Source organism: Balaenoptera borealis (genome assembly GCF_965194805.1).
Source record: "Balaenoptera borealis genome assembly, chromosome: 14".
NCBI lineage: Eukaryota > Metazoa > Chordata > Mammalia > Artiodactyla > Balaenopteridae > Balaenoptera > Balaenoptera borealis.
Window position 1 is genome coordinate 84,936,048 of NC_138875.1, and position 27,411 is coordinate 84,963,458.

At 53.5% G+C, this 27,411-nt stretch overlaps 1 protein-coding gene across 7 annotated transcripts in view; it reads right to left on the reverse strand.

Annotated features, from left to right (window-relative positions):
- Positions 1 to 27,411, reverse strand: part of PITPNM2 (phosphatidylinositol transfer protein membrane associated 2) — a 142,767-nt gene that overhangs the window by 48,634 nt on the left and 66,722 nt on the right. The window contains exon 1 of one of the 7 annotated variants that reach the window (XM_082355341.1): positions 25,783 to 26,246. The exons of the other annotated variants lie outside the window; for them this stretch is intronic. The gene's annotated coding sequence lies outside the window, so the exon portion shown is untranslated. Of the gene's footprint in view, positions 1 to 25,782; positions 26,247 to 27,411 lie in introns of those variants that run through there. 7 annotated transcript variants of the gene reach the window in all.

A 27,411-nucleotide genomic window follows, 5' to 3' on the forward strand; every position in this document is an offset into this window, starting at 1 on the left:
ATCACTCAGTTGGAGTCAGGTTTATCTATCTTTCTCTGTGGCCAGGATAGAAACAGCTTAAGAACTGAACAAATGTCATCTAAATTTATGTCAATTTATATACATATATCCCCCTAGCACTGATAATGGCATTTTATGGTTTACAAATGCTTTCAGCTTCTTGCTTTTGCAGCTCAATCCTCCAAGGTGGAAAAGGCAAGTATGCCCCATCTTGGGAAGGAATCAAAAATTTAAGTGGTGTATTCAAGGCTAGAGATATTTATTGATGGGTTAGTGGTGGCTGCAACTGAATCCAGATATAACGTGAGCAAACAGGTTTAATGTTTGCTTAAAGCAAAAAAAGTTTGTTTAAAGCAAAAAACTTTAACGCTTTTTACAAAGATGCATGATTTAGTGAAATCATTTTTGCCTTTTCTTTCAGATTATTTTGTCGTGAGCGCAAACCTTGGAGCTGAGGGCCAACCCCATGTAGACTACATCCAAGAGTGATTACTTGGCTTTATTTTAATGTTCCTGACTGATCTTGGAAATAAAAGTTGATATTTCTTTCCAAACACAGACTCCTTGGTTCCAGCCCAAATGTGCATTGCAGAGCAAGGGACCTGGGAATGTGTATTTTTAATAAGTTCCCTAGGTGGCTAGTAAGAACAGGAAAGTGCCTAGAGGCTAAAACCTCAACTCCATAACCTGGCAAGTAAGGTTCTTAAATTCTAGTCTCAACAAGTCCCTCCAACCTTTCCTCCCAGCAAGAAATCTGACACTGGGGCCCCTCTGAACAGCACGCAACCAGCAGTGTTTCCTAAGCCAGATGTCAGGCTCTGTGCTGGGTGCCAGGAGGTGCAGGGGACCAAGACAGAGCCCTCAGGGAGCTCCTAGGCTACGAGGGAAGACAGATACCGCATGAGTCGTCAAAAACCTGGTGGGGAATATTATTCAGCCTTAAAAAGGAAGGAGATCTGCCACCTGGACCCTGCCCGCCCGCCTTCCCATGCTGCAGCCACCTGGGCTGCTTCCTTTCATGGAATACGCCAGGCTACTTCCCGATCCCGGCCCTCTGCCATGCCCAGTACACGCGCGTCCTCCAGGCTGGGGGCTGTGGCACAGGTGGCTCCTCGTCGTGATCCAGGCCGCGGTCCGGATGCCATGTGCCCTCAGTGGAGGAGCCCCCCACGGGCTCAGCATCCTCTGTAATGGTCTGAGTCACTTGCACATGGCCATGCCTTCCCCCCAGCATAGCTGGTCCCACGTCCAGGACCTCGCCCGTCTTGCTCGTGGCTACAAGAGTGCCCGGGCCGATGCCACGGTAACAAATCTGTCCTGTTCATCTTGTCGTTCTCAGCAGGTGCCATGGAGCAGGGGCCTTAGGTACTCAGAAAGGCTTGCCTGGTAAACGTTCACACAGCCCCTCGACAGGCAGATAACGCCGTTAAGCAGCCAAAGTGCTAATTACAAACTGCTCCCTTAGCTGTTCCTCGGAGCAACGAAAGGATCCTCTAAGAATAGCGTACCCTCCCTGTCATGTCCCTGGAAGAACAAACCGGGTTTCTTGACAGCGTCTGTGACTCCGACTGTTCATAGAGCCAGACTTGCCTCCCCCCCAAACAGCGTGCACAGGGGTATAAAGCTCAGGCAGGCAGAGAGGGCTGCGTGCTGTTATCCACGGCGGGTGTGCGTGGGCATCTGGGGCTGTACCGGCCCCCTTCCAATGGGTGGGTTTGGGAGAGACAAGCGTGGCCCTGAATGAGCTACAGCAAAGCCAGGAGGCCCAAACGGCCTTAAGAGAGGCTGCGGCCCCCTCTCAGATGCTCACGGTACATTACAGTTTGTCACCCTTGGAAACTCAATGCTCGGAAGCAGCCAGGGCAAGGCAGGGAGATGAAAGCCCAGAGGGGCTGAGTCATCTGGCGAGGCCACACAGCGAGTCAAGGGCAGAACCACACTAGAATCCACATTTCCTGGCCTGCGATCCAGAGCTTGCTCTCCTGTGCCCTTGGGTAAGCAAGAGTCCAGGTGCCTCAGGCTCCAACAATTGGGTCCAAATACTCAACTCAGAAGGGAGCAATCAGGCCGAGTTGGGTGTCCCCAGGGGGAGGTGTGCACGTGTGTGCACATGCAAACCCACATGTCTGTGCAACTTCGCCCAGGCCTTGCTCCATCTCACTGTATGAGTGGTGTGGCCTTTACAGCCAGGCTTCCCAGAGCTGCTGGGGAACACAACACGCCTGGGAAGTTTCCCAGGTAACTGGCTCTTCTTTACAGTTATTAGCTTCCCTTCATCACCCCATAAAATCCTTCCACTGATGATGGATGCCACCCCTCTCCAGGGAGGGAGAGAGGAAAGAAAGAAAGCACAAAGAAAAAAAAAAAACTGGTGAAATCTGGAAAGCCCCATGGGGTCATAACTTGGGAAGAGAAACCATCAGCTGTAGCCGGGTTGCTTAGTTCAGTTGCACAGGCTGTGTACTGCCCAAGTCCAGGCAGTGATATTCTCATGGACCACCATCAGATTGGCACTCCCTTGAGTTGGGCAGTGCAGGGAAAGGGCCCTGCCTGATTTGGAGGAATGTCTTCAATAGTCTCAAAGCCCACTCCGCACTGAAACCTTGTCCTAGCATAAGGACTGCTCCGTTCTCAGGAATTGAAGCCCAGGACCTGAGAGAAGAAATTAGCCATCCTCTATGAGCTGAGTTTCACATACTTCTCCAGCATTTTCTCCCCCTCCCTCCAAACTACTCTCCATTCCTACCTCTGTCTTTCATCAATTCTGGAAAGTTCTCAGCGATTCTCTCTTCAAACGTGGCCTCTGGCTTATTTTCCTCTTCTCTTTCTGGTACTGTGATTAGATGAATGTTAAAACCTTAACCTTCTCCGTGTGTCTTATCTCCTCCACAGCTTCCTCTCTTCCCAGTGCTCTATCCTGGGTGATCTCTTCACATCTGGCTTCCAGTCACTAATCCCTTCTTCAGCTATGACTGCTCTCCTAGTGAACTTCTGTTTGGTTCTTTTCCAAATCTGCTTCTTCATTTTTTTTTGGCCACGCTGTGCGGCTTGCAGGATCTTAGTTCCCCAACCAGGGATTGAACCTGTGCCCTCAGCAGTGAAAGCACAGAGTCCTCACCACTGGACCGCCAGGGAATTCCCTCCTTCTTCATTTTTTTACAGCTTTTTATCCCCTGCACATATTTTCAACCATGCCTTTTATTTATTTAAATGCATCAAATGTAGTCATTTTATCGTCTAGGCCTAAATATTGCCGTATCTGAAGTCCCGAGGGCTGTTTCTGAGGCAAATTATCCGGGCTGCCTCTGGCTCACGCGCTCCGTCACCTCTTGACTCCATTACTTTTGACTGTGAACTGATCATTTTCTGTGGAGGTTATTTGTAGAAATCTTCTGAGACTTAGGACAAGGGTCCGTTTTTCTTGAGAGAGTTTACATTTGCTTCACCAAATGCCTGGGTTACTACCCATCTGAGCTCACCCTAAATCCCCAGCTAGCGGTCGTTCTGAACCACTAGGTTCGTTTGAGTTCATCTTTCTCATTCTTTTATTCTTCCTCTCAAATAGCTAGTGAGCGTATTTGTTTCCCGGGGCTGCTGTCACAAACTGGGTGGCTTTTAACAACCTAAATGTATTCTCTCACAGTTCTGGAGGCCAGAGGTCTTACGTTAAGGTGTCGCTGAGGTTGGCTCCTTGTCCTGTGCCTGTCTCCCAGCTTCTGGAAGTTGATTGCAATCCTCAGCATTCCCTGGCTTGTACCTGCATCACTCGGATCTCTTCCTCTGTCGTCACATGGCCTTCTCTCTCTGTCTGGGTTCTGAACCACTAGGTAGTTTGGTAGTTTTTATTTACTTAGTTTTTATTTACTTAGGTAGTTTTATTTACTTAGTTTTATTTACTTTTATTTACTTTATTTCACTTAGTGTTTCTAATTAATTGGCCAAAGAATTGCATTTATTTTCTTTTAAAAATCTCTTTTGAAGTTATATTCTCTTTATGTCTGCCTTTGACTTTTTTTTTTTAAATTAGACTTGTCAAAGTTTTACCTCTTGTCTTTTTAAGAACAATTTTTTGGAATTATTGATGAATTCAACTACATTTTCTGACTTCATTTTTAATTATCTTTTTACCTTCTTCGAGTTTACTTTTCTAGCTTCTTGAATTGAAAGTTAAACTGAATAACTTTTAGTCTTACTCGTCTCTTAGTAAATGAATTTAGGGCTACAGATTTTCCTTTGAGCACTGATTTGGTTTCATCCATAGGCTTTCACATTTAGGGCTCTAACTGACATTCGTTAAAATACTGTAGTTTAAAATTTTCACTCTGACTTCCTCATTTAACCTAAGGGTTATTTGGTTTTTTGTACCTAATATGTTGTCTTTGAAGAATTTTCTATTGAAAATTTAATTGAGATCACTGCAGATTCACATGCAGTTGTAAGAAATAACACAGAGAAATCCCTTGTACACTATCAGTCTCCCCCAATGATAACTTTTTATAAAACTATAACAACCAGAATATTGACAATGATATGATCTACAGATTTTAATCCCATCTCCCCAGTTCTATTGTACTTACTGGTATGTACGGTGTGTGTATGTATTAAGTTCTATACAATTTCATCACCTGTGTATGTCTACATATACACCACAAGGGATATCTTGGAGATTTTTAAAGCCCACCACTGTTACTCTATATTTGTCATTTTTCACTCATAATATCATCAATTTTTATTTAATGTATTTGAAGCTACCTTGTTAAGTACAGAAAGTCGATGGGCTTTTAACTTTTTGGAGGAATATTCCTTTTACAGGTTTAAACAACTCCTTTATACCTAAAATATTTTTCACTTTTAGTTCTCCTTTATCTGATATTAATATTGCTATATTTGCCTTCTTTGCTATGGTTCATTAGGGGTTTCTTTCCTTATCCTTTTATTTTCATACTTAAGCTGTCTCTTTTTTTTTTTCAGTCTCATTTAAAAATTTTTTAGGGCTTCCCTGGTGGCGCAGTGGTTAAGAATCTGCCTGCCAGTGCAGGGGACACGGGTTCGATCCCTGGTCTGGGAAGATTCCACATGCCGCGGAGCAACTAAGCCCGTGCACTACAACTACTGAGCCTGCGCTCTAGAGCCTGTGAGCCACAACTACTGAGCCCACGTGCCACAGCTACCGAAGCCCGCGCACCTAGAGCCCGAGCTCTGCAACAAGAGAAGCCACCGCAATGAGAAGCCCACTCGCCACAACTAGAGAAAGCCCGTGTGCAGCAATGAAGACCCAATGCAGCCAAAAATAAATAAATAAATAAAATTTATTTAAAAAAATTTTTCAACAAGTTTTGAGACTACCTTTTAATTAGTGAATTTAACTTGTTCACATTTATTGTGCTTACTGATGTTTAGACTAATTCCATATTTATTTACCATATTTCTTTTCTTATTCTTTTCTTTTTATTGGATTCGTTTTGTTTGGTTAGATACATCTATTTTTCTACAATAGATTGGATGTTATGTTTTATTTTCATTTTTCTAGAGCAGAGATCAGCAAACTTTTTCCACAAAGGGCCATATAGTAAATATTTTAGGTTTTGTGGGCCATAGAGTCTCTGTTGCAACTACTCAGCTCTGCCACTATAGCATGAAAGCAGCCATAGAGAATACATTAACATATAGGCATGGCTGTGTTCCAATAAAACTTTATTTACACAAACAAATGGTGGCCCAGATCTGAACTGCAGGCCATAGTTTGTTGACCCTTTTTCCAGCGGCAATCTTTAAATAGTTAAACACATGTACTTAAACATGTAATTCTCTACAGTGCTTAGATTAAAAAGGGTCTATCTTTCCTTCCTCAACAAGAGAGGAAACTTAACAGGTGTATTCATTCTTCTTCCTCATTTATCCCCCAAACTGTGGTGGTCACCCCAGAATCCCTTCCTGCTCCTCATCTGTCACATCTAGGCTCAGAGCACACCTAGAACCTCTCTACCTCCTGGGAACAATTTTGGCCATCATTTCCTTTTTCAGTCTAATCCCATTTTCACTCCATCCTTTGGGAATTCCTCATGGTTCGTTTCTCACTAAAGGCATCTCTTTGCCTACATGGATATTTACTAATATTTGTTCTATCACATGGAGGGATTTGAAGCAGGAAGCAAAGCTGGTTGCGGGGTAGGGGGAGGGCAGACGCGGGTGACATGACGTCCAGGATTCTGGACATGCGCCACCACCCTCCCATCACGTGGAGATACTATCTGTGAACCCTGGGCACTTTCTGTGAATCTGGGGAGTTGCTCTGGGCTTCTAACAAATCTGGTTCCACCTGCCTGGAACTACCTCGAAGCCTTCTTCCCTCCAGGAGGTGGTAACACCACCAGCTGGGCCTGACCAGTATGCCCAGTGCCACACGGGCTTAGTGCTAAACAGATACAACACTGGGGACCAAAATAAAACCCAGCTCGGTGACATCTTGATGCAGCTTTGCAGGAACAGCAGGCTCCTGTGCACACGCTCTCCCACTCTGCACCCCTATTTGTAAATTAATCACACATCAGTAGACTCTGCTCAGATTCACAGGTTTCTGGACCACTCTGAGGGTAGCTTGGGCTACAGGATCTTCCGATCGACTTCAAAATCAGACTGATCCTTTCAACAGACCCTAGATGGGAATTCTCTTTCTTCCCAGACCCCTAAGCCCTCCTCATCTTGCTCCCCTCCCCAGCAGAAGCACAGGGGGCAGGGGGAAGCGCTGCCAGGAGCTCCCCATGAGCGCCGTCTACAAAAGTGTCCCCAATATACTGATAGGATAGTTTTAAGACAGACGCGCACACTTGTAAGATGTCAGTGGAAGCCATGTGAAAGCAAGATTAGGAGAAGCAGAGAGAAGGTAGTTAGGAAAGCAGCACCTTTTTATTACGTGTTCACACCCTCACTGTCCACTGTCTAGGGCCCCCCGCCTCTCTCTGGGCTTCTTCCCTGTGGTGGTAACCTCGCCCCACCTCTGCTCCCAGGTCCACCTGGCTCCTGGAACACTGACCGGTCCCAAGCCCCACTGAGCTTCCTTGAGCCAGCTCTGAGGGTCCCTGGGTAGTAGTGGAGGGTCAGCGGAAGGAACATCAGGCTGAGCTTGATGTCCTGTACGTGTCGCATAACCCTGGCCTCAGTTTACTCCTCTGGGAAGGAGAGTGAACACCTGAACTTTGACGGTGCTCTTAGGCAGTGCTGGGTACCCCAGTGGAGGAGTGTAGGCTGACAGCTCACGCTCGTGTTGCCTGGGAGACAAACTCCTCTTCTATTTGGAGCTTCCCCAGAGTGTTCTGTGCCAGCTTCTCACCACGAGGGCTTCACCTGAACAGACAGACGTGGGGACGGTGCCACCACGGCTGCTCGCCCAGGAAGACGCCTTCACGGGCTCGGGTCGGGTTCTCTGTGTCAGCAGCTCCTGCCAACACCAGGAAGCCCAGGACCAGGCTGCTGCCTCCTTCTGCTAGACCCAAAGCATGAAAGAATTGAACTGCCCTGCCGTCCTCTTCCAGAAAGTCCTCCTGGGTTGAGCGAGAAAAGCTCACAGCCTTTCTGCCCTCTCCTGGCCCTGTGTGACACTGGATCCTATCCCTGTCCGACACTGGATCCTGTCCCTGCCCTTGGGCACTGGGGTAACTGTCCACACCTGGGCCTCGGGATCTGGCTTTCTCCACATTCAGCCCAATTAGGGGGGTCAAAGAATTCCATTAAGAATGAGGCCAACAACCAGAGTGGAACATGCCTTAAAGTTTCCCCTATAGGGTTTTGTATTCCGGGGAGTTCACTGTTCACTGAGGTCTAGACCTTGGCCTTGAACGGGGACCAGGCAAGTGCGGACTGAAGTCATTGCTTGCTTTGGGCAAGTCGGGGCACTCCGAGACCTCAGATCCCAAACGTGAGAAGTGTGTATGCGTGTGTGAATCCCTTCCGAATAGGGGCATTGGGAAGAGCAAAGGAAGGAGTGTTCCTGAGTGTGCAAATGGTACCATTGGTCTCCTCATCCTATAAATATTTACGAAATGCCCTAGATAGACCCTGAGTGAAACCAGGGATGGGCAGAAGGCAGGACCACTGGTTTCTAAGGACTCTCTCCACTTCCACAGGCAATGGGCCTACACACTCTGAAGGTGGGGCGCCCTGGGGCCTGCTGAGGCTACGGGTACTGGTGGTGAGAACTCAGACACCTGGACGCCTGGCTAATTGCAGGGAGCCTCCGGGGCTCCCCCACCCCCACCCCCACCCATGCCCACCGCGAGTGAGGAACCAGCTCCGGGAGGCTATGGGAGAGCAGGAGGAAAAGAAGCAGAGCCATCTGGCTTGTCCTGAATTATTAACCATGCAGGAGGAACGAGGAGGTGCCAAGGTAGGGGAACCACATGCAGCTGCCCCCGGGGGTGGGGGGTCAGGGAGGGAGACCTGGATCTTTGGCTGCACAAACCCAAGGGATCTAGGGTTTCGGCTGTGACCTTTGGTGGCATCTGGGCTCCTCCTGTCAGGGCAGCAAAAACCAAACCACACCTCATTCCCTGAGCTTTCACTCTTCAAGGTAGTTATGAACCAGTGTTCCTCATTCCTTCCTTTTGGGCATTTTGCAGAAGATTAAACCTGCCTGCCGGACAAGGTCAGGCAGTTCAGCCAAAGTCTCTCGACTGCCAAGGACCAGAAAAGGACGCAGATCAGGCCCCAAGCGCCACCTGAAGACCCTCCCGGCGGATCTCGCATCACCAGACAGAACCGGAAGTCTAATTTGCCTCACCTGTGGTCCCCATTCCTCCCGGCCTCGGTTCAGGCCCTGTCAGCCCTCCCTGGGGGGCAGAAGAGCTTCCTCATTGGTCTCCAACCGTGCAGTTTGGATCCCCGCAAATCTTCCTTCTAGAAGCCGGCAGACTGCATCTGAGCGCGCGACCGCCCCCACCAGGATCAGAGCCCCGCCCTCGAACATCACTCAAGGCCCTCGGGCTCCGCCCCCGACCTCTGGGCCCCGCCTACCGCCTGGCCGGCTGGAGCCCCGCTGCGGGCAGCTTCGCACCTCTCGTCCCGCTCAAGGGCAGCGCTCACGGGCTCACCGGGCCTCCCGTGCCTAGCGCGCGGCGGGAGCTTGCTCCCTTTGCCAGAAGCATTTGCTGAGATTCACACTTGCTGTTCCTTCTGTCGAAAAGCCCTTCCCCACCTGGTCTCCCTGGCAAACTCCCAAAGTGTCCTTTAAGACTTAGCCAGCACGCGCTTCGCCAGGCCCCCTAGACTGAAGCTGGGTTCCCCGGGGTGCCCCGGGTGCACATCGCCTCAAGCCCTCACACAGCCCATTCCCACTGCCTGTCCCCAGACCGCGAGGCTCCAGGGCAGGGCCCACGTCTGGTGCATCCTGGGTCTTGGGTGTGGCGATCTGAGAGGTGCTCTGCAGACCCGCGTAAATGCTCAGGAGCCGCAGCTGCGAGGGTGGTGGTCCTGGGCAGGGAGAAGACCAACCCCGGCACGCGGCAGGGCACATAGAGCCCATGTTTCCGGACAGTCAGAGAGAGAGAGCAATGAAGGCTTGGGGCCATTTCTGGGGGATCTTCCAGGGGGCAGTCTGGACAGGGGCCAGTAGACAGCCCACCTCCCCTGGACCGGCCCCTGCCCCCTTACTCGGTGGGCAGCTTACACAGTGAGCCCTTAGCCTCAGTCCTGGTAAGGGATCTAGACAGAGGGTGGGCCCAGAGAAGGCCAGGAAGGAGCGTGCCTGGGCCGCAGATGCCACTGTCACTGTGTCACTGTGGCTTCTGGAGCTGGGTCTGTCCTCTTTGCTGTCTGGGCACTGCCCCAGCCTCAGGCCCTGTCCTTCAGCACATGGCCACACACACAATTAACGCCCCAGCAGGGCACAAGGGCTGCTTCTCCCGCAGGTCCAGCTTGCGGCTCACTAATTTGTTCTTCATAGAATCTATCTGAACATCCTTCTTGGACCAGTGCAAGGCTGGGAGCTACAGCCAGGCTGGACCTAGGCCTGGCCTCAGGGCCACAGAGCAGAAAGTACAGGGTGAGCTTAGGGCATGGTGGGGCAAAACAGAACAGAAAAATCAGGTTGGAAGCCCCCAGCATCTGATGTATGATTCCACTGATGCGAAACATCCGAACTGGCAAATCCCTTGAGAAGGAAAGCAGATTGGTGGGTGCCAGGGGCTGGTGCTAATGGGTACAAGGCTTCCTTCTGGGGCAATGGAAATGCTCTGAAACTAGACAGAGGTGGTAGTTGCACAACACTGTGAATGTATTAATGCCACTAAATTGTTCACCTTAATGCGGTTAGGTTTTTCTTTTTTCTTTTTTTATGTTATGTGAATTTCATCTCCAAAACAAATATTTTTTAGGAAAAAAAGTCAGGCAGAACTTCATTTATCAGTTTCCCTTCTTTATCCAGTAAGTCTTGGCAGCCTCCCCTTTTTTCTGAGCCAACATCTCAGCTCCTAGGTCCCAAGGGCTCAGAGCACCAACCATAGGTGAGTCTTCCAAGTTACCCTTTTTTTTTTTTCAGCAAAGATCCCCCAGCATACTGTAAGAGAGGGACATTGATTGTGTCACCCTCCTGCTTAAAATCTTCAAGAATTCACCTTTATTCAACAAAGAACACCTGAGCTCCGTATCCTGGCACTCAAGGTCTTGCCTAAACTAGTGATGGGACAGCCTCATGCGTGGAGGTCCCCAGCGGGTCTCGGTGCCTGCACTTAGTGCCATCGTCTGGACCCCACCTCCCCCAGGATGCCCAGCCTAGGAAGCTGAGCCCCGCCGAGCCCCGCCTTGCTGATCAGTCGTCCCTGGCTCACAGCCGCCTCAGCCACAGCTGCCCTTCCCTCCGCCAAGCTCTCTGCATGAAGGACATGTGTCACTGTGCATAATGCTACTTCACATCTGGGCTGCTTCGAGATCTTATTTTCCCCACCAAACTGTGAGTTCTCCAAGGACCCGAGGCCACGCGTTATTTCCTGTGGATCCCCAGGGCCTGATGCCACCGCAGAGTTGCCCAACTCCAGGGGGCGCTGTTCCTTTCTATTGTACGTGTAACAACACTTCCACCCACTGTTCGCTCAGTGGTTCATCCTGAATGGACATACAGTCCCCCACCACAGATAAAAAAATGGTTTTGTAAAAAAAAAAAAAAGTCAGAAGAAAACACAACTGCACCTCCAACTAGAGCAGATGAATAGACATGCAGAGTCCAAACAACACACACACAGGCAGAAGATGAAGGCTGGGGTTGAGGCCAGCACAGGGAACACCCAGTGGGTGGTGGAAAGTGCAACCGAGAGAGGGTTCCAGAGCCCCTGGGCACAGGCGAGGTGCTCTTTATAGGTGCCTGAGGTGGGGCAGGGGTCTTTAAGGGTGCTAGGTTGACACAGATGGGATCACAAAACCCAGAAACGGAAGGGGAACTTGTTACCTAACTCCGTCATTGTATAGATGGGAAATTAAGGCCCAGAGAAGGGCAGGGACTTGATCTGTTTATCTATCAATGCATCCATCCATCCATCAATGCATCTATCCATCTATCCATCTACCCCTCCATCCAGCCATTCCTCCAGCCACACAAGCACCCGTGCATCAGCCATCAAGCCACGCATGCGTGCACCCGTCCATCTGTCCATACGCGCATCCATCCTTCCCTCCTCTCCCTCTACGCAGCCAGGGCAGAGCTGGAACTGGAGCCCAGAGCACTAGCCTCGCAACCCAAAGCTCTCCACAGTGGGCCACCGTTGCCTTCTTTAAGGCCATGGCAGCTCTGGGGAACTTTCTGACCCCATAAGGCAGGCAAGAAGAAAGTCCCTGCTAGTGGGGCTTGTGCCAAAGTACACACCATATCAGGCACCTGCCCTGAGGCCAGTTCACCCACAGCTCAGTGAGCGCAGCCATTCCGAGCCCACCCTGCAGGCAAGGAAACTGCAGCCCTCCCAGGATTCGCTCTCTCCCTGCACTACGGCACTGCGGGGCAGGTATGGCTGAGGTAGGGGTGGGAGGCACTCCTGGCGGGTAAGAGGCCCAGCAAAGGCTCTGAGGCAGGACTGCCATGGCCGGCGGCGAGGGGTTCCTGGGTCGTCACAGGATGATGGGAGATGCATGGGAAAGAGCTTGCACATAGGGGAGCGTGCACGCTCGGGGACTTCAGAGCCCGCCAACACTCCCAGATGCAAGGGAGCTCCCGAAGGTTATGAGGGGAGCTGGTCCCCAAGAACAGCAGGCAGATGGGGTTGGAGCACAGTTATGCCAACTCCCTGTGTTTCTGTGGTTTCAGAGAGAACTGCAGAAAAGATTCGGGGGCCGAGCAGCTAGGAGTGTTAGCAGCTGCCAGCTGCTGGGAACAGACAAGGTAGGGGAATGGCACAGGTGCTTGTACAAAAGGACGATCTGAGAAGCAGGAACTGCAGTGGGAGTGGGCAGTAGGTCCCAAGGGAGGCCCTGCAGCACAGAACGGCTCCTCCTCCTCCTCCCTGCCAGGGGACGGGCCTGCCTCGCATCTGTCTGCTGCCCTCCATGTGCACCTGGGGCACATATGCTGGCTCCCTCCCCATTTCAACGTGTGTTGGCTGCAAATCCAGGGAGTCGAACCGCTGTGTCCCCAGACTCCCTCCCAGAGAGGCAGCAAGATGGGAGGGCAAGTTTGAGCCCTAGCACTTTCCCTTCTCCCCTCTCTGTCCTTAGATATCATACATAAAAGCCCGAGCCTCAGTTTACTCATCTGTAAAGGGGAGTGGTAATACATCCAAAGAGGGGTGTCAGACGTACGTGTGGAGAGCACCCCACGCTGTGCCTGGCAATAAAGATGTGTTCTATCACCCACGGTGATCATAAAAATATCTACCCGCTGGGCACTGCCAGTGGTGCTGGCTGGGGTCCTGGAGGCCCCTGTGGGTGGCATCACCACTTTAGCTCCAGGAAAGGGACACTGGGAGGGACACTGGCGGGGGTGGGGGGGCTGGGGGCAGAGGCTAATTGTAACGGGTACAAAAGTAGGCTTACTCTTGGGGCCAGATGCATTCAAGAATTCAGAACTCCCCGCACTTCAGATGCGTAATACTGCATGCTTCAGCAGCATCCAATAATCAAATCCGTGGACATTTCTGCAGTGAAATACATGAACATAGGATGCACAAGGGCTATAAATAGCCTCACTTGGACTATAAATAGCCTCACCTCGGTTCAGGCGCGAGTTTGCTGCCAAGTGAATTATGAAAAAGCGTTTGGTTTTCAGAGCTTGCTGGAATTTGGAACTGAGGATAAGGGATTGCAGCTCTACACGTCAGTGTTTTTCACCACAAACTGGGGAAACAACTGTGCGTCAGCCCTGGTTCATCCCACAGCCGACGAGGTCCAGATGAGAGTCACATGTGCCCTGCCCCTAAAACCCGCCAGGCCCTGACCCGGGGGACACAGCACAAGACCAGTCACAAAGCAAAAACAAATGCGCACACAAATAAACACACATGGCAATGCATACAAATATAATCACACCAGCCTTGGGCGCGGAGGCAAACGGTAACGCAAACCCGATCTGGGGATGGAACCCAGCCTGTGCAGCCCCCAGTGGCCACAGACACCTGCTTAGGCTAACCCCTGCCCGTGCTGATGCGCCTGAACCCGACAGAGGAGGGAGAGGCCGGAAGGAGGTACAGGGCTGGGGCGTGGAGGCCAAGAGCTTCCCATTCTCTGGACGCTGGAAGGGCAGCAAAAGCACCAGGCAGCCTGGGAGCTGGTCCTGGCACTGCCATGTGGGAGCTGATGGCTTCAGATGGGTGGCCTGACCTTACTGAGCTGCAAAGTCAGAACAAACGGGCCTCCCGTGGTTCTTCAAGGAGTGGGAAGGCGCCCTCGGGGCCTGGTACTTGGGAAATACTTGCTGACTGTTCTGTGAAGTTGCTTCAATGTACGCTATAAAAAGGGGGGGGTTGGGGATGAGGGAGGTATACATTATGAGCTTGGGATTAGCAGATACAAACTACTATATATAAAATAGATAAACAGGGACTTCCCTGGCGGCGCAGTGGTTAAGAATCCACCTGCCAATGCAGGGAACACGGGTTCGAGCCCTGGTCCGGGAAGATCCCACATGCCGCGGAGCAACTAAGCCCGTGTGCCGCAACTACTGAAGCCCGCGCACCTAGAGCCCGCAAGCCACAACTACTGAGCCCGTGCGCCACAACTACTGAAGCCCACGCGCCTAGAGCCCGTGCTCTGCTACAAGAGAAGCCACCACAATGAGAAGCCCACGCACCGCAACGAAGAGTAGCCCCCGCTCGCCGCAACTAGAGAGAGCCCGCGTGCAGTAATGAAGACCCAACGCAGCCAAAAATAAATAAATAAAATAAATAAATTTATTTAAAAAAATAGATAAACAACAAGGTCCTACTGTATAGCACAGGGAAGTAAATTCAATATCTTGTAATAAACCATAACGGAAAAGAAAATGAAAAAGAATACATAGGGACCTCCCTGGTGGCACAGTGGTTGAGACTCCGTGCTCCCAATGCAGGGGGCCTGGGTTCAATTCCTGGTCAGGGAACTAGATCCCACATGCATTCCGCAAGTAAGAGTTCCCATGCCACAACTGAGGAGCCAGCGAGCCGTAACTAAGGAGGCCTCAAGCTGCCACTAAGGAGCCCGCCTGCCGCAACTAAGACCCGGTGCAACCAAATAAATAAATAAATTTAAAAAATATATATACAACTGTCATTTAAAAAAAAGAGAAAGAATATATATATGTATAACTGAATCACTTTGCTGTACACCAGAAACTAACACAACACTGTAAATCAACTCTACTTCAACAAATAAATAAATAAATAAGGGGGGTGTTAAAGGGGCGGCCCCTTCAGTTCCAGAGATGCCCTTATGACCTCATGGCTCTCTTTGAGGCCAAGCCTTAGTGTGTCTCTGTCCTATACCAGGTTCCCTGGGTGAACACAGACAGAATCTCTGAGCTGCTGTGGCTGCCAAGGGCAGCCCCCATGAGACTAGGTTCATGGTCTGGAGAGGGAAGCCTAGAGCAGGGACGGGCTTACCCTGGAGGAGGGGGCGAGACATCACAGGCAGAACCCAGTTTTGAGGCCAGAGCGGGTTCCCATGGCGGCTCCACCCTCCACTGGGTCTTGGCAAGTTAAACTCTCTGAGCCTGAGTTCTCACTTTTATAGAAGTCAGTCCAATGCCATGGACACCACCATAGGGTAGTCAGGGGGGATAAATTAAGAGACGATGAATGTAGAGTGCCCAGCACACAACACCCAAGGAACGGCAGCGGCTGCCATCAGTGCCACGATGACGGAGCTGGTGATGCTGGGACAGCCCTGCTAATGGAGGGCTTCCCTTTGAACTGTACCCTCACACTCAAAACAGTCAGGATTGGAAGAAATAACTCATCGCTATTGTTATCACCAACCTTCCCCCCACCGTTTGGGACCCCTGTCCCCACGACGACACGAGGCAGTAGACAGATGCGCTCTCCCCATCTCCAACTGGAAGACGGAAGCCAAGAGGCTGGCGGGGACTTGGTCAAGGTCAAACCAGGCAAGTCAGTCATAGGGAGGGAATGAGAAGCCCTGATTCCAGGCCAGGGCTACCCACCCAAGCCAGCAGCCCGAAGCTGGCAGCCCTCCGCAGCCTCTGGGCACTCCCGGGAGGAAGGCCATCTTAGAGGCACAGGGGTGTGAAGCAGCGTCCGGTGGCCCAGGCTGGGGGAGGTGCAGGGCAGGTGAGCTCGAGGGGCGGTCAGGAAGAAGAGGGGATGGCTGGGGTACACGGAACTGAGTCATCTTAACTGGTCCAAGCCCACTGCACACAGTCTGGCTCTTCTGTCTTTGGCGGGGAGCCTGGGGCTATTTTGGGAATCGCTGCACACAGCCCGCCACTTCCCTGCCAGGCTGACTGGGTCAAAAACAAAACCAGCGCAGCAACCGCCCCATGTCAACAGGGTGGGGAGTGAGGAGGCACTGAACAGCCCTGAACAGAACAGCAGGCGCGGGGGCGGCGGGGGCGGCGGGGGCGGCCACCATCCCCCCACCCTGCAAAAAATACAGTAAAACCAGGTGGTGAAACAAACAAACAAAGCTAGTGGGAGGCAGCAAGATGCGGTGGGGAAGACTAGCTTTGGAACAGACGGACCTAAGTTCGAATTTAAGCTTTGCCTTCGAGCAAGTCATTTAACCGCTCTGGGCCTCAGTTTACCCGTTTGTAGGAACATCACCCACCTCACTGGGTTAGGTGGGATTAAATAAGATGACACTGGGGCACTGGGCACCTCCTTCCAGAAGTGAACTCCGCCTCGGCCTGATATGTCTGGTCATCCCTCCAAGGCTGCTCAAAGCCCCCTCTGCTGGACAGCCCCCCACCTGCAGCCCCAGCTCACCCAGGGCATGTGCTCAGAAAACACCTGTGGACAGAATGAAAAGGGGAACAGGGCCGGCAGTAAAGAGTGGAGGCCCAAGGATGCAAACAGCCACTTGGGTTTTCGAAGGAGCTGAGCACCACGGGAGTGGTGGACACAGGTTATTACGTCTTTCTGACAGATGGCAAGCAAGGGCTCAGAGAAGGGAAGCGACATGCCCAAGGTCAGCCAGTTCCACTGAGGGCTGAGGTTCTCAGCAAGCTGTGCCCTGATCTTTCTGGAGGAGAAAATGGGGGCCCAAGGGCAGGGAAGGCAGCGTGGCTCGGAGAAGAAGGTACAGGTGGTGTAGGGCATTCTGGAACGATCATCTTTCCACTGGGGCCTGGGCTCAGCGGTCTGGAGCTAATTATGGATTAAGGGAGGTGGGAGCATATACTGGGAGCCCGACAGCCCAGTCAGACCGCTGGCCCTGTGCTTTTCTCATTAGACTCTCAAAAAGCCCCAGGGTTGGACTCACAATAGCTAAAAGATGGAAACGATCCACGTGTCCATTGATGGATGAACTGATAAACAAATGTGGTCGATCCACACAATGGAATGTTATTCAGCCTTAAAAAGGAAGGAAATTCTGACTCATGTTACAACGTGGATGAACCTGGAAGACATGGTGCGACATGAAATAAGCCGGACACAGAAGGACAAGTACTGTATGAGTCCACATCTACGAGGCACACAGACAGACTCACAGAGACAGAAAGGAGAATGGTGGGTGCCAGGGGCTGGGGGAGAAGGGATGGGGTTTAGTGTTGAATGGGGACATTTTCTGTTTGCGGAAAGAAGAGTTCTGGAGATGGATGGTGGTGATGGTTGCACAATGTGAATGTACTTAACCACTGAACCGGACACTTAAATGGTTAAAATGGTAAATTTTGTTACGTGTATTTTAGCACAATTTTAAAATAAAAGAGAAAAGGGAGAAAAGCCCCAGAGCTGGGCACAGGGTTTTCTTTTGGGGTGATGAAAATGTTTTGGAACTAGACAGTAGTAGTGGTTGCACAACATTGTGAGTGTACTACATGCCACTGAATCGTAAACTTTAAAACAGTTTTATGTTATGTGAATCTCATCTCAGTAAAAAAAAAGTTTAAAGCTGCTGAGTACGAGGCAGGTGGCTCCAGAGGACAGGCAGCCTGGGCAGGGCTGGGAACCAGCGGGGACTTCAGTACCGAGGCTATTCTCTCCGAGCAGGAGGACATCACAGGTGTGGGAAGGGAGGCAGACAGGTGGCTGAGATGCCAGCAGCCAGGAAGCCATGCGGCATCTGGTCCCGGCAATGGGGAATGCTTGCATCTCGGGCACCGTGTCCAGGTCCCCTCCGTCACCCCTGGTTTCCGGAAGTCAGACACAGGAAGGGTTTCACACAGCAGCAGGATCCGTCTTTCCTTAGCTGATGGGGACACAGGGCCCTTTGAGGGACAGGGACTTGCCCAAGGTCTGCAGGAGGTCAAGGCGGGGCTGGACCTCATGTCCTCCAAAAACATCCAGCCCGGTGTACACGTAGTTGTCTGGAGACCAACATCACCCTCATGGCTGAGATGTGTTCAGTGCATCTTGTCTGGGACAGGCCCTGGACACAGAGGTGAAGGCTCTTGCAGGCGCCGAGCACCTAGATGACAACTCCACACTGTGCCCCGGGTGAAGTGCCCAGTGAGGGCTCGGTGCTCAGAGAGAGGCAGAGCCGGGGGCAGGCGCAGTGCCCAGCCGGCCGTGGAAGAGGTTCCTGGGCTAAGCTGGCAGGATGTGGAGCTTCAGGACAGAGCAGGGGAGGGAGACCTGGCTGCAGAAGCCGACAGGGTGGGAGGGGCACAGGGAGGGGTGTCGGGCCTTGCAGAGGAGTTGACGCCAGCGCGTGAGGGCACCCCTCCCCCCCACAAACCCACAAACCAGCCAGAGGGAGGGTCCAGGGGTCCGGGGCTGGCTCTGCCGCATCTCTTTGGCTGCCCTTGGGTGAGTCTCTGACCTGGACCCATGGCTGTCGGATGGGGCCGTCAGTCCCTGACAAGCACAGGCTCGGAGCTCTCGGGATGGGGCTTGAATGCTCTCTGCAACATCAGCCCTGCAAGGGCCGCGAAAGCACCTCCCAGGACGGGACGCTCCACACTACAAGGTCCTGTTGGAAAGTTCTTACGCTTGAGCAGTCTGTCTCCCTGGGATTCAACCTGGCCCTGAGGCTGGCTCTTCAGAGCCTCGTGCAGCTTTTCTTGCCCAGGACACCGTAAAGCAGGCATCCAAATGGCACACCCTCTCCAGGGTAGCTGACCCCACGGCAACCACCTCCTGGGCTCTGGGCTCTGGTTCTGTTCACAGAGGCAAAGCTGCCCTAGCTGACAACAGAGCCTGAGGCTGCTAAAAGCCCCACATCTGTTTCCTGGAACCAGCTGCCAGCCCACTGCTGCCCCCGCCAGCTGAACAGACCTGCCCTTTACCTGGTGACACTCTGCCTGCTGGGTAGAGCGGGTGGGAGAGTGTCCCCCCCAAATTCATGTCCAGCTGGAACCTCAGAATGTGACCTTATTTGGAAATAGGGGCTTTGAGGGTGTAATTAGTTAAGGATCTCGAGAGGAGATCATCCTGGATTTAGGATGGACCCAAAATCCAGTGACGGGTGTCCTTATAAGGAGAGGACACAGAGATACACGCAGAGGAGACAACCATGTGGACACAGAGACAGAGATCAGAGAGATGCAGCCACAAGCCAAGGAACACCTGGGGCCACCAGAAGCTGGAAGAAGCCAGGAAGGATCCTCCCCTAGAGCCTTCAGAGGGAGCGTGGCCCTGCAGACACCTTGATTTCAGACTTCTGACCTCCAGAATGGTGAGACAACATACCTCTGTGGTTCTAAACCACCCAGCCTGAGGTCCTTTGTCACAGCAGCCCCTGCACTAGTTCACCGGTTTGCAGCATCAGGAAACAGGACACAGCCTGAGCTGACCACGTGGACATTAGCCAGCGTCCCCCTGCTCTGGGAGCGTTCAGGAGAAAAGGTAATGGCGTCCTGGCTGGGAGGGTGACACCAGCACTTGGCAGGACAGAGCAAGCCTGTCACCAGGCTCTCAAAAGGGCTGCAGCCCAATCAGCTAAGGTCACTTGAGGAGGCGGCGAGAAGCCCTTCTCCGTCTGCTATGAAGACACTCGAGGGGAAGTGGCTGCTGGACGTGGAGCCGCCCGGCCTCCCTGCTTTCCCCATGCCGGGGCCTGGACAGCCTGTTCTAGTCTCCCACACCTGGTCAGGCCAGACCAGCCTGCCTGAGTCCTCAGGTGCACCAGCCTCAAGCAAGCGGCCGGAAGCACTCCTTGGGTGAAGGCCTAACCCAGGCACTGCAGTTTCTCTGATGAGCAATGGTAGACCCCCACCCTGACCTTTGGCTCAGCATCCCCTACCTGTCTCTTTGGGGGTGGGGAGCTGGCCAAGGCTTCTGGAAGCTTCGGAACCGAGACCAGGGTTCCCCTGGGATCCTGCCAGGTGTGGGAGCTGAGACAGCTGAGCATCAGCAAACCCCTGGCTCTCCACCCTGCCAGCTCTGCGGACGCTGCCATGCCAAGGGGCAAGGTTGGGGTCATCGCTCAAAGGGCTTCGCCATGGTCAAGTGCAGCATCTCTCCAACGGAGGCACAGGGATGAGCTGCTTTAGAAACGTCTCGTGAGCTTGTTCAAAATGCAGATTCCTGGCCCTCCCTCCAGGCCTACTGAATTAGAACCTCTGTGTGAGAGGCCCAGGACCCTGCATTTTATACAGGTTCCCCAAGGATACTGGGGAGCTCACCAGAGGATGCAAACACGTGGCCTGCTTCGACCTGTTCATGCAGGTGGAGAGAGCAGTCATAGGGCAGGGCCTGCTTGAGGTCACACAGCAGAGCCAAAACTACAACTTCCATCCGCTGGCCTGGCTGGTGAGGGGACGCATGCCGGTGTCCCCCTGGGCTTGGAATCAGGTGACTGACCCTCCTGTGCTCAAAGAGCCCTTCGCCCAGGTGAGGATTCCCCACGGGCCCGGTCAGCTCCACGGGCACCTGGTGCTGACTCTCTCCAGCCATCATGTCACTCCCCCGCCCCCCACCGGCTTGCTTTTGAGCTCAGGCCCTGCGTCTTGCTCACAGCCATCTCCCCAGGGCCTGGCCAGAGCAGCTGCTCGATAAAGGCAGTCGCCTGGCAAATGTTTGTTAGGCAAATGATGTGAAGTCCAAACTCTGTCCCAGAGCTGCTGTCTGACCTCGGGCAGCTCACTCAACCCCTCTGCCCCTGCGTGAAAAGACTCTGGTCATCTGCCTTGGCCATTGCACAGGGCCGCAGCCAGACTCACCCGGTAAACCAGATGCAATATGCTTTGGAGACTGCAAAGCCACATCCGAGCATGCGTTCTGCACACTGGTAATTCACAACCATCAAGTTTGCACTGACTGACTGGCAGTGAGCTGAGAGTCCAGGGTAGCAAGACCCAGCCAGGAGCCTCTACTGGTGGCCCGGGGCAACGGGAGAGAGCCCAGGGGCCCCCCACCCGGGGCCCCCCCAGGTCCCCCTGCCCCCCCGCCCCCCCGCAGTGAGGCAGGCAGATTCCAGAGGCTCTGCTGGCTCCTCCCAGCACGGCTCACTGCTCTCAGGCGTGTAAATCCCGCCCTAGTGCCACACCCACCGTGGGGACAGGGCCCAGGCCCTGAACGTTATCAGGCGGCAGATAGAAGGTAGTGCTACCGAGGTCCAGGGAGCTGGACGAGGTAGGTCCCTGGCCCTCCGTGGGCCTCAGTTTCCCAGCTAAAGCAGAGGGGTTTGAGTGAGACCATCTCCAAGGGCCCTAGGACCGTGCAGGCAGTGGCTCTGTGCCCTGGGGCGCCCCCCGCAGAAGGCCCTTGCTGTCATCCAGCCCCCAAACCCCCTCCCCCCCCACAGAGACAGGCCTTGTGGAGCAGCCAGGTCGGGCAGCTCAGAGGAATGTGGCGCTTGCCAAGGCAGGAGCCCTCCCGCCGGCTGCCATACTCGAGTCCACGTGGACTGCCACGCGGTCAGAGAGAAGCCCAGCTGCCCGTGGGACGGAAGCTCTTCTCCAAGGCGCACTGGGTAGAGCCTCTTCCTCAGGCTGCACACGAGGCCGCCTGCTTTCTAAATGACCTCACAGGACCAACCGGTTCCTCAGCCCGGACGGGTAGCGGGGACACCACCGAGGGCTCCGCATCGACATGACCCTTCACGCGTCGGCCCAACCTGGATCGACTGTGGGGCAAGAGGCAGCCCAAGAATGTCATGATCCGTGCGGGCGCTGCACAGAAGGAACGTCACCGTGTCACCAGCACGGCCCCTCCACAGCTGCAAGGGGGGGCGGTGCGGGTGGAGAGCTGCAGGGGCCAGTGTGGAGAGGAAGCGGGATGCTGTCCTGCCCCCAGAGCCACCCAGCCCAGCCCAGCGTGGCTCTGGGGGTCTCCGGAAAGCCCCTCTGGGTCTCTGTGCCAGTTGCCCCGTCTTCTGGGCCTGACCTGGAATCCCAGTGTGCCGTCTGCTGCCCGGGAGGGCAGAGGGCTGCGGGCAGCCGTCAAGCTGGGCTCTTACCTCCAGACCGAAGCTGCTGGGCGATGATTCAAGTATAAATTCTGACCCCTGCTCTTTTCTGGGTCCGGGGGAGGGCCCTCCTTGGCACTGTGGCCACGCCCAGCTCCAGCAGTGAGATACACCTCTGGGCCTTGGTTTCCCAGACAGCAACACTGCTGTGCATGTGCCCTCGGGTGGCTGGAGGGGCCCCGGCCTTCGTCTTCTAGGCCACAGGCAGCTTAGTGACTACACCACTGACGGAAGGCCCCGCTGGCCATGACACAGCACTGGCTCTCCAAACGTTTGGGAACATGTAAAGCAGCAGCTGGCCTGGCCCTGATCCTAGGACGACCTTTGGTACAGAGTGGCCATTTGAAACGAATCCTTTTCTTAAGTCCTACCCTGGAGGACAGCCCTATAAAGCAATCACCCGCATCATCTCGCTCCTTCTACGGGTCCATTCTCAGCCAGCGCCCGCAGCGGGAGGATCACCCCTGTCCTGCACGGGGCGAAACTCAGGCTCACGGGGTTGAGGGCTTCTGCAGGTCACACGGCCAGGACTCAACCCCGGGTCCGCGTGGCTAACAAGTTCCGCTCTTCCTGCCACCCCAAGGGCAGCTGCCACCTTCCAGTCTCCCCATCCCAGGAACCCGGAATCCGGACGAAGGACTTCAGCCACGCAATTAGCAGGGGCCCAGCGGGCAAATGAAACCAGGTAGCCAGAGTGTTTTAAATGCCCCGTTCCCGGCTCCCTGTCCGTGCAGCCTGCCGCAGCCCTGACAAAGCCTGGTCACAGCTACAGGCGGGGATAATGGTGTGTCCACACCTCGAAAGCTGTGAAGTGCTTGACAAGGTACAGGGCGACAGGCAGAGTGAGAAGCTGCCTGGGATCGCGGTGCTCTGCCCACACCCTCTGTAACCCTGTTGTGCAGACCAGGAAACTGAGGCTCGGAGAGGTCAAGGGAGTTCTCTGAGGTCTCACACCTGGGCTGATGGCAGAGTGGGGACAGGACAAGTGGCTCTGACTTGTTTCCGCCTCCGTGTTCCCCCAGCGCGGTGAGCACCCGAGGGTGTGAGATGGCCCCAAACTCCCCCTGGGTGCTGCCTGCTGTCCTCCCTGTGACCCTCTGAGCTGCTTTCAGAGAGGAGAGGGGGACCCGGTGAGGAATGCCCTTCTCGCTACGGCAGCAAGGTGAAACTGGAGCGGAGCCCGCTCGGGCGCCGGGCTCGGGTGCCACCATGCTCGCTTTGCCGGGGAGACGATCGAGGCTGGGGTGGCGCACAGGAAGCAGAGCCGGAACTCCCAGGAACCACGCAAGGATTTACCGAAAGGGGCTCTCAGGAGCCCAGGGGGCAGCAGAAGGCCACAAGGCCGACAGCACGGGAGGGTATGCTGCAGCTTGGACCAAAACTAAACCAGCGCCCCTCAAGAAACCATCAACTTTCTCCAGGCCTGGGGCAGGCAGCAGGCTCTGTCCTCTGGAAGAAGAGACTCAGGCCCCAGGGAAGGCCTCACCAAGCTCAGGGAGCGAGCTGGGGAGGAGCTTGACCTCGGAGGCCCTTGTGTCCAGGGAGAGCCCTGCCTCAAGAGAGTCTGGCCTGGCCATGACCTGAAAGGGCCCCTACAATAGCTCCTTCTCCCCTGCAGGGCGGGCCGGTCATCGGTTTTGTTCACGTGGCTTCTTGTGGGCTCCTTAAGGTACAAACCCTCCTCTGTTATATCACTACTGTGTTCACCTTTGGGGAAAAGCCCTCAAACACCTGTCTTTTTTCTTTCTTTCTTTCTTTCACATAATCTCTAATTTACAGAAAAGTTGCAAAGATAACATAAGAACTCTCAGATTCTCTCTACCCAGAATCGCTGTTTAAATCATTTGCTTTACCAATGGTGCATTCTCTCTTTGCATATCCATATGCATGTGTCTATATACTCCAAACCTTGCAGTCTTTTCTGAGCCATCGGAGAGTAAGGTACCGGGATATCTAAATGCATGATAACAAATCCTGATGCCAATTCAGGGGTTCGTTGCCAAGCACCCTCACACCTGCCTCCTCCAGGCTGAGGTGCGTGAAGTAGCTGGTGCTATCTCCAGGTTACAGATGAGGAAACTGAGGCACAGTGTCCAGGGGTACGTGGCCCTCCTTCTACACCGAGCCACCCACACCTAAGTTCTCAGCATAAAACACACAGGCCCATTCTGCAGACTGTCTTCCTGACGACCAGACGATGTCTTAATTTTTTTGTTTTCTTTTTGGCCGCGCCATGCGGCATGCGGGATCTTAGTTCCCCAACCAGGGATCGAACCCGTGCCCCCTGCAGTGGAAGCGTGGAGTTCTAACCACTGCACCGCCAGGGAAGGCCTTAGATGATGTCTTAATTTTTAAAAGAGAGTGAGCCAGGTTGCCCCCACAGGGGAACACAGACGGATCAGGACCCAATCAAGATTGTCTACAGTGCAGCAGGCAGGAGTGGACGGCTGGGGTGGGCGCCAGCGAGGGACTCCCCACTCCAACCGGGGCCGTCGCCTCCTTCAGCGCCTGCCCTCTGCTTCTTTCCTTTTCTCTCCTCAGACAACTGGGATGGAGGGACTACTCCCTGGAGGGAAGGACTGGGTCTCCCCTTCATCCCAAAGCCCGGTGGCATGGGGCCCAATGCAGAGCAGCCTGCATGTGTAACTGATGAATGAATGAATGAATGAATGAGTCAGAGATCTGAGTTCTGGTTCTGCCACAGGGTGGGCTACTCAACTGCTCTGAGACTCAGTTTCCTCATATGTAAAATGGGACAACACCAAGCACTTCTAAAGTGGTTGCGAATTGTTAAATTAGATGAGATTTGTGAAGGCGCCGGTGAGGTGGGTGTTAAGATCCCAGTTCAGAGTTTGATCAGGGAAATGAACAAGACAATGGGGAGAAACGGAAAGCAAAGCTGAAGATGCCCAAATATGAACAATGTGGGGAAGGCACACACACACACACGCGTGCACACACGGCCTCGCAGCTCAGCACCTCTGAAGCTTAGCAGTCTCTCTCTAACGACCCCCCTTTCTTTCGGCTTGAGACCCTCAGCAGCCCAGGATGAAAAGCTGGCACCCAGGGCTTCCTCTGCGGACACAAATGTGCTAATGTCTGTAACACCTGACAACATAGCAGAGCCTGGGGGGGTTGTGGAAAAGAGGAACAGTAAGAGAGGGAGGCAGCTCTTTCCAGAAGTGGACACGAATGGTCTGTCTCACTCAGGTAAGACACAGAGCTAAAAAGCAATGCATAAAAAGGACAGCTCTTCGATCTTATCAGTACCGGGAACTGTTTATAGGAGATCATGTTATCAAGGGCAGAATGCCAGCTGGTACATGCACCCCTGATGGCAAAAGGGAAAACCGTATCTGTGTGTGTGTGTGAGTGTGCATGTGTGTGACTGCATATATGTGTGTGTATGTGTGTATTCAGGGACGTCGCACAGCAGACCAGGAGAATTTAACGTTCACGAGCTTCTGTTCTCCTGCACGATTTCTTAAGCCATTTGTGCAAAAAGATGAAGTGCCACCCCTAGGAGATTTTCTCAGTCTGGGCAACAGGGCTGGGCTGGGGCACAGGCTCAGCCTCCCAAGGCAGTCGTGGTCCCAAGTCCTAGAGTCCCTGATGCTAAGCCAGCACCGCCTGTCCCACCCGACACAGCCTGGGTGGGGGACGCCAGCGCACAGGGGAAGACAAACCAAACTTTCCCCATGGAGCTTTACGGGCTTCGCGAGGTTTGTCCGAACCACCAGGCTTCCCACCGAGCCCGCCCCTGAATCCCGGTGCTCCCGTCGAATTAAAGAAGAGAGAGCCACTCACCGCCTGAAAGCCAGCCAACACGGACTATTCCACTTTTCCTGGAATGAGCTTTCCACACTTTCGGCGGCTGGAGCCATCGGCAGCCAGGGCTCCCACCTCTCCGACCTGCTCTCACACCCTCTGCGGCTCTTTACGATGCTTTCAAGTAAGGCACCGCTATGTGAAATCGCACTAAGAAAGAAGGCTGGCTCCTGGTGCCGGAGGACACGGGAGGGAGGGGGGGGGGGCTGGCACGGAGCACTCAGGATTCACTTTGGATGAAAGCGGGCGGGTTGGCGGAGCCTTGCCTCCCTCCCCCTCCATCGCCAGCCCTGCTCTGCCATCCTTCCGACTTGCCGGCTTGCTGATTAAAACACACACGTGGATTGCCAAAGCAACCCGCACCCTGGACGCCCATGAAAGAGCCCCGGGGGCAGAGTAACCCCAGCTGCAGCCACCTCCCGTGGAGGCTGGGCGCAAAGCTGAGAACGAATGCTGCCACTCACGGGGCTGACCTTTCACGTGTCACATCAGATTTTCCGTTCGCCAGCAAACCAAAACCAAACCAAGCCCAACCAGCGCACCGCCTCCCCACCCATCGCACAACTCGTAAACCCATCAGAATTTACGGCAAACCAACCAGAATCCAGACGCGGCTAATGTCATTAAGAAGCCTGCACAGCGCCCAGATGCCAGGAGGGTCTCGGTGACAGACGCCAGCCTCAAAGCAAAGGAAAAGCAAGACACAGCACAGATGCTGCAGACACAAAAGCATTTTCATCCTGCCCAACAGGAACCGATCTGATTATCAAAGGGAAGCACCAAGGACTCAGAGTCTAAGGCGGCTTTAGTGAAACAGGGCTTTGGGAGATGAACAAATGTAGTTTAAAGAGACCTGACCACAGACCCAGACCAGGGGGGCCCTGCCTTGGGCCGTCTGTTTTTAAAGCAATCTGCCAGAGATAATGCTGAAAACAAATGTATAATCCAATCAGAAGCCTGACTCTGAGACACATGCCTGAATGTCTAGACTCCCTGCCATTTCAGTCCCCGAGGTGGGGACCACGTTCAGAGCTGACTGTTGTTTTCCCCCAATACCTGAACCAAACTTTCAAGTCTCCCTGTGAGTCACTGGTGTTCACTTTCTATTTAAAGATCACACAGGGCTTCCTCTCAAGCACCATTCAAACCCATGGCTTCTAAGAACTGGGTGCTAAATCCGTTTTCCTCGGGCCTCACTTTCCATCAACATAGATGTTCTAGTCGACAGCGAGGGGTTCTTTTTTCCATCATCTACTGCCAGAGGCAGAGGTAATGGGAGTGGCACGGATCCCGAGAATGCCCCTGGGATGGGCAGCTGATGAATTAACCTCATTGATTCCTTCCAGGAGAGCCATGCAGAAGCGGTCCTGAACGCCATGGCTGGAGATGGGGTAGACACAAGGGAAAATCTCGACCCACCGGGCAGCGGTCTCAGGATCCTGTCTGAACCAAACTCTGCTGAGCGGCTGTCCCAGACAGACGGTGGTGCCACCACAGCCAGGCTGCCAGGACCCCCTCTGCCGGGAACCAGCCAGAGGCTGATCTTCACTACACCATCTTCTCGGAGATGCTTGGTTACGGGGACAAAACATTTCCCTACTGAACTCC